Source organism: Chelonia mydas, chromosome 1 (assembly GCF_015237465.2).
Source record: "Chelonia mydas isolate rCheMyd1 chromosome 1, rCheMyd1.pri.v2, whole genome shotgun sequence".
NCBI classification, from domain to species: Eukaryota; Metazoa; Chordata; order Testudines; family Cheloniidae; genus Chelonia; species Chelonia mydas.
The window spans coordinates 100,562,511-100,576,936 of NC_057849.1; the positions used below are offsets into that span (position 1 = coordinate 100,562,511).

The 14,426-nt window shown below is 39.4% G+C and overlaps 1 protein-coding gene across 1 annotated transcript in view; it reads right to left on the reverse strand.

The window, feature by feature from the left end:
* The window catches only part of FGF14 (fibroblast growth factor 14), a 618,100-nt gene that overhangs the window by 514,712 nt on the left and 88,962 nt on the right, over window positions 1–14,426 (reverse strand). The gene's annotated exons all lie outside the window — the stretch shown is intronic.

The following is a 14,426-nucleotide window of genomic DNA, read 5'->3' on the forward strand; positions in this document are numbered from 1 at the left end:
TAATTTACATTAAAAATGATGATATTCAAGCAGTCTGTGTTTGCTGACAAGATTTTAAAGAAAGTCAAACAAATGAGGTGATGAAAGTCATTGGCTAAGCATCTGGAACCAGAGTTTGTTAAAGTACTAAACCAGCTTTTGACAGCAGTATCCTCTTCTGCAGGTGCCGAGAGAATAATTTCTTCATTTCAGCTTATTCATCTACTTCACTTCAGTGCCTAGCTCCTTCAAAGTTAAGAAATCGATTGGGAGTTAAAAAAGCAGGAAAGCTTGTTTTCTTCTTCCAGGCTATTAATGAAAAATGAAGTATGAGGATGAGATCTTCTAGTTCTAAAATCTTGAACGACATGGTGACCAGAACCAATCACTTCAATTCTCTAACTACAGATAATGCATCTGTTAAATAAATCAGTTTTAAATGCAAAACAGTTTTAATAAACTTATTTTCCCCTCTCCTGAACACATTTAAGGTAGTTTTAAACTCATAAAAATAAAATGTTTTTGTGCATTTAATTGAATTTTGATTTCCATCTAAATATACCTTGACACAAATCACAAGTAAAAAATTAATCATCTAGTAAATAAGAAATGAGTCACTCACCATTTTCTAATACAAATAACATTGTAAAAAATAAGAATCTGAATAAATGTGTTTTAACCTATACAATTGCCTCAATAAAGTCACATAGATATAGTGTTTCTTCCTGGTTAGCAAAAAGCAGTAGCAAATTTAGCATAAAGACTATATTTAGTTGCAAATCAACCTGTTTTAATGGTTACCAAGCACTGAGAATCAACCTTTCTCTAGGAAAAGAACTAAAAAGTACAAATGCAAACCAAGATTAAAAGCAATTATTTAAATCAAGGTTTTCTGCTTGATGATTTAAATCCTGATTAAAACTGATGATTTAAATCACGTTGATTTAAATCAATCCACCCTGAGATAGAATGAGAAATAGAGCCCGTTGAATAGTGGTGCAGGCAGGAGCATTGCCTGGAGGTTAGGGTAGACTAGGTGAACCTCCAAGCCTGCTGAGAGGATTATTTGACATCCTATTAAGCTAGCTGTTAACCTTCTGTGCTTCCTTCTTCCCTTTGGGCTAGTCTGTGACTCAGACTATGTCCCCATACAAGAGAGTGTGAGTATGTCTACTGCAATTACAGAGTACGATTGTAGCTCTGTAGACATAACTGAGTTTGCTTTAATCTAGTTTGCCAACGTACCGGAGCAGTGAACCCCCAGCAAATTGGGCTCTACAAGCCTGCTCAGAACCCTAGGTAATTTCTTGGGTGGCTAGCCCAGGCTGAAGCCCATGCTGCTGTGCTTTCACTGCTCACTGCTAGCTAGATTGTAGCACAAACTGGGTAGTACACCTGGTGATTGCAGTCTAGACATACCCTTGTTGAAAGGAGGAATCCCCCTGCATCCCAATGAGGGCCCTACATCTACATGAATCTGGGCATACAGGAGTAAGCAGGTGATGTGTGCCCATGTAGTCTCTCCCTCGATAAAGTGAGAAGGGAGGGGCAAGGAAAAGACATCTGCCAGGGTACAATGTGGATCACACGGCAGCTGTGCCCCCTTAATTCTCCAGTCTGGTGTGCAGTGTGCCGTGCTTTGCTGTGTGAGCTGCCACTCTGCCCATTCACCCCAGCCTCTAGAATGCAAGCCACCCCCGGACATATACCTCAGTGCTATGCCCAGCCACTCTTAAATTATATATAGGGTGACACCCGCACATCTCTAGTCCCAGTTTTGAACTCCAGAAATGTGCCATCTTGTTCCATTCAGTTACTTACTGAGAGGTACAAGCTAATAAAGTCTGTCATTTTAACAAAGAGAATGATCACGCACCAGCCACTGTAACCTGAGTAGATTCCCCGAACCATTCAGTCAAAAACACACTGGTTTAGCTAAAACATTAACTACAGAAAAAAAAAGATTTTAAGTGATTATAAGTGGTATCGGTACAGAAGATCAGAATTGGTTACAAAAAGAAATAAAAGATAAAAGCAGCAAGCTGTTTCCTAAACTTTACCAAGGCTAATAATTCTAAGAACAAAACAAGTTGTCTCACCAGAAGATGCAATACATTTCACAAACTGACTTCTTACAGCCTGGGACCTTCCCTTCCCCCACACCCCACAGTTCAAAGATGTCTCCTTTTGTCTTCCAGACTATCTTATTTCCTTGTGTAGAGATGGGGAAGGAGAGGAGGTCCAGTGATAATGTCATTGTCTCTTATTTATACTCTCCTCATTGCTTTCAGGAATTCTCCCCCATTGGGATGCAGACAATGAGTGTGTGGTATACCTCAGATTCCCAGTATGTCTCAGGTGAACTGCAAATTTCTTGTTCACATCCTTTGTATATGTGAGGCTTGACATGTAAGGTTTGTTTACTGTCCTTTTGTTACTCTGAGGGGCTGGGCTCTGGGCGTCCCCCAGACTCACAACACATGTCAGTAACAAACATACTGCAAAATCTCATAACTCCATATATGACGATACACACATTTTAATAGGTTATGACTTTTCAAATGATACTTCACAAGGAATATTTTGTACAAAACATAACATAATCATATAAAAGTGGTGAATGTGAGGGTTCAGGGTGTTATTTTGAGGTGCAGAATGTCACGCTTGGCTCCACCCCCTATTTGACAAGCCAGCACTGTTGTAATTTGCTGTTAATCGAATGTAATCTAGGCTAAAGAAGGAAGCAAGGCTGGAATTGTGAATCAGAGGGATGTCCGAGGCATAATACTTCCTGTGGCAACTCCTGCTCACGGCTGTGCCTAAAGTCAAAATGTTACTCTTCACACCTTCAACTTGAGGTTTGTTGTTCTTCTTTAAGGTTTTCCACTTTTCTTTTCCCTTATCTTTCTCATTGATTTTGGACTGGCCCCTTTTCTTTTTCTCTTCATTTACACAAAGGCTCCTAACCAGCACTCTGGCAGTGTATAAGGGCCTTAAAGTGGGTATAAATATAATTCATGTAAGTACTTCAATAGGATTAATAGTGTGGTTAAAGTTAAGCATCTGCTTTAGAGTATTTTGCTGCATCAAGGCCAGAATTCTCAGCATCTTGCAGAATCAAGACAAGAAAGAGCAACTGGGAAACCCTCTAGATTCATGTTTAATGAGGCCAGCATTTTTAAATATTAGTGGTAAGCATTAATTCTGTGCACGTTGAGAAAATGCACCCATGTGGTATTTTTCCCAGCTGTTCATAAATTCCCAATTAGTTTGATCTAATGTGGCCCCTGAGCTCCTTTCCTCCTGCCTCCTAAATGGGGATATCTGAGCCTGAAAATATCATATTTGGTTTGGTTTAGAGGAACATCATTGCTAAAGAGATTCAATGCTGATTTAAAGAATATTCCTAGAGTTACTGTTGTGATAATTCACGCCTAATCTTTCTGTGGCTGTGACATTCATCATAAAATAGTTAAGTGTTTAAAAAAAACATTCTCTGCCTTGTATTTTTTCTAAGCTGTCAGAAACAGAATATGGAGAGCTTTTAAACCGATTATATAACTTGCAGAAAGATCCATTCCATTCTTAGTCATCAGTAAAATTATTAAGATAGCAGTTGCAATCCACACACCCTTTTTTACTTTTAGTATAAAAGCGGGAATGAAATGTATCAGTGATCAAATACAATGTCTTCTCTGTATGAATAAATTATCCCATGGTTATAACTTACAAAATGTTCCCATCTCTATTAATTCCAAAAGCATCAAGTCATTTGGATGACAGTCTGCTACAAAATGATCGGAACTGTCAGGACACTTCAATGACTTATTGAACAAAGATTCTTCCAATCTTTCAGTAGCTCGGAATAGCAGCACATGAGGGGGGAGAAAAAACTCTCAGCACCCTGGTCAAATATATTTCAGCATTAATTGTCACTGTGTAATGAATTAGTGTTTGTTCTTAGTAGGAAAACAACGTTAATATGGAGTGAGCTAAACAATGACAATTGAAGGGACAATCATGATCATTTGACATCTTCTTTCAAAAACTGTCCAAACACTGGACAAAATAATTTCTTAATTTCCAATTAACTATCAGTAGTTTTTCCTTAGTAGAGCTGAATTTAGGTAATGTGTTAATTAACAAAGCTCGCCTAGTCTTTCTTCCTGTGTTTATATATCAAAGAATGTGGACTTAGGGTATATTTACCATCAACCCAGACTAAATATGGATTGCTCACAATTTCACCTGATCCTTAAATATTTTTCTGTTTGTATCCCAATCTTCTCCTTCCCCCCCTCCCCCAACCTCACTAAATGTCTCCCACTCCAGCTGGTGGGAGCCCTACACACTGTAAAGATTTACAGAAGTTTATACAAAGGATTGACAAGGGAAGGAGTAACCTAACTGCTTCTCAGCCTCCTATACAGTTGGATTGTGATTAATAGGTATATAAATAATTCTAAAAGATTTTTTCCATCTAGTTTTATGTAGAATGGTTTTTAGTTCTACTTTAGTAATTATAAAGGCTGTTTAAAGCTTTTAAATTGTCGCTTAAAAGGGGCAGCACTACTTTTTTCAGAAAGATTATTTATTAAAGTAAAATTACATTTTCTTAAACAATGAGGAAAGTTAAAAATGTTAAAAAAAATAAACACTGGCTTTTCTAGAACAGCAACTTCTTCCTCAACTTCAGGCAATAGTAACTTCAAGCAATTTTGCTTTAAGCTGAGTTAACACAGCTCCAGCTGAAGCATCTGGCCCCCAGAAAGATATGAAGCTTTAGAGTTTGTAGCATTCCCAGTCCTGTTTCAGGAACATTCTGCTGGCATTGTGGTTATTGCATTGCACTAACCCAGGTTCCATTTCCAACTTATATAGCTACATGGCAACGCAGGACACTGAAGTCAAGAGAACGATGCTGATTTTTACCAGTTAAGGACATAGGATGATGACTGGTTTGTTTTTTTAAAACCTTTCTCTAACTATATCATTAACCATATAAATGTCCAACCCTTTTTTGAATCCTACTAAGCTCTAGGCTTCAATGATATTCTGGTGGTAATGCATTCTATAGGCTAACGTTACACTGTCTGAAGAAGTGTTTTAATATGTTTTAAATGACCTGATCTTCAATTTAATTGAACGTCCATTAGTTCGTGTATTATGAGAAAGGGTAGATAAAAGTGCCCAATCTACCTTCTCAATACATTCATTTTGTGTCACTTTGTGTTATCCTGTTCATCTGCTCTCCAAAGTGAACAGTCACAATCTTTTTAATCTTTCTTCATACGGAAGATTTTCCATGCCTCTAATATTCTTGTCACTCAGTCTATTTTCTAGTTTTTAAAATGCACATATTATTAACCTCCAGGCATGTGGAACAAAAGAACAAGACGCCTCAAGCAACTAGTATTAGATCCGACAAAGCATGGAACGCCACCAATTGGACCAACACCCCAATTCCAGAGCTAAGAGCTCTCAGCTGAGGATTCATTGCCCCTTTCCCCCAGATAAACAAGTCTGGGAATCATCTTGACCATCCTGGCTGACATCAATGGATGGGGTAACACACAGAGAGAGTGTTGGCCTCCAATACACAAGATGTAAACTATAAAAGATCCTTGACTGCTCTCTACTCATCTCTGTAGGCAATGTACAAGCACTGGTGATGCACTGAAGAGAGAATCTCATCCAGCCTCTCTCTTCTGGAAGTAAGACTGATGCAATGGATAGCTGGAGGAAATATTTTGTACAGGATTGGGGAGCAAATCACACACACACTCTGCACAGACACAGTTCCCTTCATTTTAACATTAAATGTTAACAAATTGAACAATAAGAAACAAAGCAGAAGATGGGTTAAGGCACAGTCAAATTAACTCTATCGTCTTTGACCTTATGCTCCACAACACACCTGACCACATGTGCTTATCAAATTATAACCTGCACGAACTCTGACAAGTGTTCGCTGTGCAATTCTTGGAAGCAGATGACATGAACTTTTCGATCTAGCACCGCACAGGTGCAGGTATCTGCCCACATGGATCTCATTGCAGCCATGAACATTTTGACTTGTTTTCTACCATTAGTAATCACAACCAGTATATTTTTGTCAGTTTCTTCGTTATAACATAGTAGGAAAAAATGAGCATGTATATAGTCTTGTTTCTGCTAAAGGGTTCCTTACCAAAGCCAGGTTTTCCTTGTCTCAGTAAATTGACTGGTAGTGCTGCAATAATGTCTTCGTTTACTCATCAGCATGAAAAGATGACCAAAATTAGTGTTAGAAGTTATCTGAGACTATTTGACAATTGCACAAGTTATTATATTTAATTTTCCAAGCTTCCACATTTGTGCTCTAAATTCTTCCCATTTTTTCTTCTGCTTTGTCATTTTCCTTAAGTGGTGCTCTAGCTCTGAACCATCACATAATTAACTCTCAGCCACTTTTCTCTGAATCAACCCCAACCTTTTCTCCTCCTAATCAAACATTGTCCAAACTAAACATAAAAAGATGAGCTGTCCATCTCAACACTCACTACATGTGCAAAATCCTACTTTTAGAACTAAGAGACATGAACATAGGGGACAGAGGGTCCCAGCCTCACAGATGGTCCAGGAGAAACTCTGTGCATGGTATGAGGACTCAGAGTAGGCTAGCCGGCGGCACACTCTGGAGCTCCACCCACCCTCCAGCATGTGCACAAGATTCCGATTGCAGAAGCCAGCAGGCCAAAACCTCTTGGTGTATGGTGTACCCACGCACATGTTGGTGAAGATCACTTATAACAGTGAATTAGGAGAATACCCTACCCTGCTTCTGCATTCATATGCTAGGAGAAGGGGGACAGATTGTTTCCTAGATTCCCCATACAACAAAGCATTCGCTTATAGGTTTCTTGAAAAGAAAAAAGAAAAGGTTCAAGCAAGCACAGAAGTACGTCCTTATATCTGAAGAGTGACCTGCTGATGATTATCGGTGAATTCATTTTTGAAAAATAATCTTTTGGCAAGAGAATTAAGACAGGGAATTTGGTGTGATATTTAACTAATTTGATGGGCCAAGGCCTGCATGAATGCTGGCCATTTATTTTTATAAAGGATATTATGTAAGTTCACAAAATCATCCTGTGACGAAAAGCACACAAAACAAATGACGACAGCTCTTCTGTGTTCAGTGTTAACAGCAAACCTGATAAAGTAGAGACAGCAATGTATTTGGATTTCATTTTTTGTGACTATTCCAGGGATAATATCACAGAAGAAATCATAATTCCTCAAAAATCTCTTTATATTAAGCTATTGGGAGCATTAATTGAATTCTGGTAGCTCCCACAAATGCTAGGCACTGTCCACACATGCAGGGAAAACAAATTCAACAAAATACAAACTCTCTGAATATTATTTAAAAATAACTGGTTCTTTTTTTTCTAATTTAGTGATAGATGAAAAGTACGATTTTCACAAATCCCCAGTGTTGTACTAAGTCTGTTCCCATTGGAGTCAATAGGAGATTTACTTTTGAAATTTCTGCCCTAAACATTCATTCCCAAAATATCCCAGCTCAGCCAAGACTAATCCGCATTGTTAAACTCCGGTCTAAAAAAAGCCTCCTTTATGCATGTGTCTGTCCCCAGTTTAAAAATCAAATTTGCGTCTCAAAGCAAAAAGGACACTTGTGACTGAACCCTACAAATTTTATGTACATGCTTAAGTGTCTGCAGGATCGAAGCCTGGCAATAGAATACTCCTTGTGCTGTTCTGTAGATGGACTGGATGACCTATTAGGGGTCTTTCGTATCCTTAGCTTTTTTGATTCTCTGAGTTAGGCTGTTTCCATATAATACAAGAGTACAAAATCTCTCGTTTCTGACATAAATACTAAGTCTAATCAGTTGTCTCTACAGCAAACATCCTAGGACCAAGTTAGTACAAAAAAAGTCAGTCGCAGATTCCATTTTTGCTTCCGGCCGACACTTCCTTCACAAATCATAGTCAAGGTGCTAGAAAGCCATACGAGTGGAATGGTATGCATTATTCCCATTCTTCAGAGAAGTTCTCATTTTCCCACATTATTGGACCTTGCTGACCTATGCCACACATTACTACAGGTAGATTCATCCAAAAAGGGTGAGGGAAGAGACAAAGAACTAATGGTCTGGTATTTCAAAGTATGGAGCACACAAATTTAGTACTGAAGTCAATGGAAGTCATGGGTTCTCAGCTTTGGATGTCAACTAGAGTGTACAACAAGATAGGGTTCCCCAGCAGTCAGGTTCTGTGTAGAAGACACGTTTTCAGGCTCTCTATGATTAAAGTAGGCCACAGCTTTGTTTATTGTTTGAATTGTGGCAATAGTATGTAACCCACACACCTCCTGGGTGTGGGGTTCTGTCCCATCTAGTGGAACTGAGACCACTTAGAGAGAGAGTTAAAAGGGGTCTGCTCTACAGCCTTAGCTAAGGAGTCCAGGAGAGCTGGCTGTATTTCAAGGAATCCCTGTTGAGGTTACAGGGACAAACCATCCCGATGAGTCGAAAGAATAGTAAATATGGCAGGCGACCGGCTTGGCTTAACGGTGAAATCCTAGCGGATCTTAAACATAAAAAAGAAGCTTACAAGAAGTGGAAGGTTGGACACATGACCAGGGAAGAGTATAAAAATATTGCTCGGGCATGTAGGAATGAAATCAGGAGGGCCAAATCGCACCTGGAGCTGCAGCTAGCAAGAGATGTCAAGAGTAACAAGAAGGGTTTCTTCAGGTATGTTGGCAACAAGAAGAAAGCCAAGGAAAGTGTGGGCCCCTTACTGAATGAGGGAGGCAACCTAGTGACAGAGGATGTGGAAAAAGCTAATGTGCTCAATGCTTTTTTTGCCTCTGTCTTCACTAACAAGGACAGCTCCCAGACTGCTGCGCTGGGCATCACAACATGGGGAGTAGATGGCCAGCCCTCTGTGGAGAAAGAGGTGGTTAGGGACTATTTAGAAAAGCTGGACGTGCACAAGTCTATGGGGCCGGACGAGTTGCATCCGAGAGTGCTAAAGGAATTGGCGGATGTGATTGCAGAGCCATTGGCCATTATCTTTGAAAACTCGTGGTGAACGGGGGAAGTCCCAGATGACTGGAAAAAGGCTAATGTAGTGCCAATCTTTAAAAAAGGGAAGAAGGAGGATCCTGGGAACTACAGGCCAGTCAGCCTCACCTCAGTCCCCGGAAAAATCATGGAGCAGGTCCAAAGGAATCAATCCTGAAGCACTTACACGAGAGGAAAGTGATCAGGAACAGTCAGCATGGATTCACCAAGGGTAGGTCATGCCTGACTAATCTAATAGCCTTCTATGATGAGATTACTGATTCTGTGGATGAAGGGAAAGCAGTGGATGTATTGTTTCTTGACTTTAGCAAAGCTTTTGACACGGTCTCCCACAGTATTCTTGTCAGCAAGTTAAAGAAGTATGGGCTGGATGAATGCACTATAAGGTGGGTAGAAAGTTGGCTAGATTGTCGGGCTCAACGGGTAGTGATCAATGGCTCCATGTCTAGTTGGCAGCCGGTGTCAAGTGGAGTGCCCCAGGGGTCGGTCCTGGGGCCGGTTTTGTTTAATATCTTCATAAATGATCTGGAGGATGGTGTGTATTGCACTCTCAGCAAATTTGCGGATGATACTAAACTGGGAGGAGTGGTAGATACACTGGAGGGCAGGGATAGGATACAGAGGGACCTAGACAAATTGGAGGATTGGGCCAAAAGAAACCTGATGCGGTTCAATAAGGATAAGTGCAGGGTCCTGCACTTAGGACGGAAGAACCCAATGCACAGCTACAGACTAGGGACCAAATGGCTAGGCAGCAGTTCTGCGGAAAAGGACCTAGGGGTTACAGTGGACGAGAAGCTGGATATGAGTCAGCAGTGTGCCCTTGTTGCCAAGAAGGCCAATGGCATTTTGGGATGTATAAGTAGGGGCATAGCCAGCAGATTGAGGGACGTGATCGTTCCCCTCTATTGGACATTGGTGAGGCCTCATCTGGAGTACTGGGTCCAGTTTTGGGCCCCACACTACAAGAAGGACGTGGATAAATTGGAGAGTGTCCAGCGAAGGGCAACAAAAATGATTAGGGGTCTGGAACACATGACTTATGAGGAGAGGCTGAGGGAACTGGGATTGTTTAGTCTGCGGAAGAGAAGAATGAGGGGGGATTTGATAGCTGCTTTCAACTACCTGAGAGGTGGTTCCAGAGAGGATGGTTCTAGACTATTCTCAGTGGTAGAAGAGGACAGGACAAGGAGTAATGGTCTCAAGTTGCAGTGGGGGAGGTTTAGGTTGGATATTAGGAAAAACTTTTTCACTAGGAGGGTGGTGAAACACTGGAATGCGTTACCTAGGGAGGTGGTAGAATCTCCTTCCTTGGAAGTTTTTAAGGTCAGGCTTGACAAAGCCCTGGCTGGGATGATTTAGTTGGGGATTGGTCCTGCTTTGAGCAGGGGGTTGGACTAGATGACCTCCTGAGGTCCCTTCCAACCCTGATATTCTATGAGTCTATGATTCTATGAACAGCTAGTTGGCTTTTAGCTCATGCAATAGCGGTTCATATACTAAGCTCCAGAGGCCCCAGGTTCAATCCTGCCCACCAACGACCGGGGTCTGTCAGTGTTACAAGTACAAAAGACCAGTTAGGATCAGGACCATGTTGTGCTAAGTGTCCTAGGAAGGCAAGGTCCTTGACCAAAGGCTTAAAATATAATTTAAGACAAAACATGACAAGTGACTGTGGCAAACTATGGGGGGAGAGATAAAAGGAGGATGATTAAACCAATAATAAGCTCATGCAGTTGCATGTATAACTTGATGAATGGGTTATTGGAAATGAAATTCTAAGCATTGACATCACCTACAAAACCAAGAGCCAGGATGAGCAAATGACCAGTCCTGGTTTTCCATCAAAGATATACATGTTAAAATGTTAAAATTCCTTCCAGAACACAACTAGCTTTTGGCAGCAAGAGGTAAAGTGTAATTATGATGCTCATGAGCAAACTGTTGAATAGGTTATCCTTAAAGGGGAAATGCAGGGTGTGTGAAGGTGAAAAACAAAGGAATAGAATCCCATCAGTTAAAATTAGGGCTGTCAAGCGATTAAAACAATTAATTGTGATTAATCACACAATTAAAAAAATTAATCATGATTAATCGCGCTGTTAAACAATAATAGAATAACCATTTATTTAAATATTTTTCAATGTTTTCTACATTTTTAAATATATTGATTTCAATTACAATACAGAATACAAAGTATACAGTGCTCACTTTATTTTTATTACAAATATTTGAACTGTAAAAAATGAGAGTATTTTTCAATTCACCTAATACAAGTACTGTAATGCAATCTCTTTCTCATGAAAGTTACAATTACAAATGTAGAATTATGTAAAAAAAATCTGCATTCAAAAATAAAACAATGTAAAACTTAACAGCCTACAAGTTCACTCAGTCCTACTTCTTGTTCAGCCAATAACGAAGAGAAACAAGTTTGTTTACATTTGCGAAAGATAATGCTGCCCACTTGTTAATTACAATGTCACCTGAAAGTGAGAACAGGCATTACATGGCACTGTTGTAGCCAGCGTCACAAGATAATTACATGCCAGATGTGCTAAAGATTCATATGTCTCTTGATGCTTCAACCACCATTCCAGAGGACATGCGTCCATGTTGATGATGGGTTCTGCTCGATAATGATCCAAAGCAGTGCAGACCGACGCATATTCATTTTCATTATCTGAGTCAGATGCCACCAGCAGAAGGTTGATTTGCTTTTTTGGTGGTTTGGGTTCTGTAGTTTCTGCATCAGTGTTGCTCTTTTAAGACTTCTGAAAGCATGCTCCACACCTCGTCCCTCTCAGATTTTGGAAGGCACTTCAGATTCTTAAATCTTTGGTCGAGTGCTGTAGCTATCTTTAGAAATTTCACATTGGTATCTTCTTTGCATTTTGTCAAATTTGCAGTGAAAGTGTTCTTAAAACGAACAATACGTGCTGGGTCATCATCCGAGACTGCTATAACATGAAATATATGGCAAAATGAAGGTAACACAAAGCAGGAGACAGACAATTCTCCCCCAAGAAGTTCAGTCACAAATTTAATTAATGCTTTTTTTTTTTAATGTGCATTATCAGCATGGAAGCATGTCCTCTGGAATGATGGCCAAAGCATGAAGAAGCATATGAATCTTTAGCACAACTGGCACTTAAATATCTTGTGACGCCAGCAATAACAGTGCCATGCGAATGCTTATTCTCACGTTCAGGTGACATTGTAATTAAGAAGTGAGCAGCATTATCTCCTGTAAATGTAAACTAACTTGTTTCTCTTAGCAGTTGGTGGAACAAGAAGTAGGACTGAGTGAACTTATAGGCTTCTAAGTTTTACATTGTTTTGTTTTTGTGTGCAGTTATGTAACCAAAAAAACCCCCTACATTTCTAAGTTGCACTTTCATGACAAAGATATAGCACTACAGTACTTGTATGAGGCGAACTGAGAAATACTATTTCTTTTATTTATCATTTTTACAGTGCAAATATTTGTAATCAAAAATAATATAAAGTGAGCACTGTACACTTTGTATTCTGTACTGTAATTGAAATAGATATATTTGAAAATGTAGAAAAACATCCAAAAATATTTAATAAATTTCAATTGGTATTCTATTGTTTAACAGTGCAATTAATTGTGATTAATTTTTTTCGAGTTTATCACATGAGTTAACTGTGATTAATCAACAGCCCTAGTTAAAATTGCAAGACACATGCACTTAGAAAAGGGGGGGGGAATATAAACCCAGAAAGTATCTATTTGTTGTGAAAGGTCCTAATAACAATCTTAATCACATCATTTTGAATGTATTAACAAAGACGTACAGACTCTTATGTCCCCTTCAAACCTCCTTCATAAAAGTAAATAGAAATCAACATCTGCTCTCCTGTCAATGCTAACAGAAAAGATGGGCTCAAACCCAAAGCCCAAATACATGTACCCTCAAATTTTAATGGGGGCTTTGAAATCCAGATATGAATTTTGCTGCTTGGACCCACCTCTGGATCGAAGTTGGCAAAACATCAAATAAACTCAGCAAAATGATGTGACAACATGTCTCTTGAAAACTACATTTTGTTTTCAGATGTTGCCTTTGCCAATGTTCAGGCAAGTTTCTAATTAACACCTTTTTCTTGGCTATCCAAAACCAGCTTATTTTGTATTTCCCAGTGGAAAAGTCTAAATAACTGGCCATCTTTCGTCTTACAGCAGCTTAATATTGTATGAATTCATAAGGGCCTCTTGTTAAACTAGGACATGTACTGAGAATTTTGAGGAGAAAAGGAGTTGCAAGCAATGCGTCTTTGAAGGAATGAAAGGAAAATATTACTTGAAAGAAGGAAAAACGTACTGTACTTTCGCAAATCGGCAGGCAGAGGAAGGAAACTGCTGCGGGGTTGGGGTTTTTTTAAGTGAGATCTATACAAGGCCAGCAAAACCATACTGAATTGGGAACCTCATATTCAATGACAAACTTGAGAAAAGAAGTGGCAATTCAAATATGGGATAAAGGGCCCTAATAAACGTGATTGGATTTTAATGCAGCTATACCTGTCTAAACATTCATTAGTGATGAAGCAATACAATACTTACAAAAGCTGATGCTGCATGCATCTGTGTGCCTAAAAACCATGCAAGTAATTCAACTTGGCAGCAATCACTTTTCATGCGAGTGGTGAGGCTATCCAGAAAGGCTGTTAAAATACTACTGGGAACATCTACGAAAATCAGTATCAGCATAGGGCTAAAACAAAGAAGTTTCTAGCAAAGCAAATATAATTCACCAAATCCATCCATAGTGATAACTGCTTTGCTTCTCTATGCTGTCAGTCAGGTTGAAAATACAAGTTTATCATTAATGGAGAGAATTTTCAGAAGTCATGGAGCATTACTGTAGTAAATCACTGAGTTGTTTCTTTCCACCAAAAATGCAAGTGATTAGCAGACCCTTCTGCATGTAGGAAAAACACAGAGCAGCCTGCTAAGGTATTCATTTCCTTGTATCAGTATGTTTGGGGACAAAAAAAGGGCGGGGAGGAAGTTACATAAGAGATATGTGGTCACCCAAAGAAAGATTCAACAAGCATACATATTTCAATATTAAAGAGAATCAGACCATTAAAAAAATCCACAACCACCTCCAGTTATTAAAGTTTGGTTTTAAGTCAAAATGTGATGGGATAGTTAAAACCAGTGGTTCTCAAACTTTTGTGCTGGTGTCCCCTTTCATATAGCAAGCCTCTGAGTGCAACCCCCCTTATAAATTAAAAACACCTTTTTATATATTTAACACCATTATAAATACTGGAGGCAACGTGGGGTTTGGGGTGGAGGCTGACAGCTCGTGACCC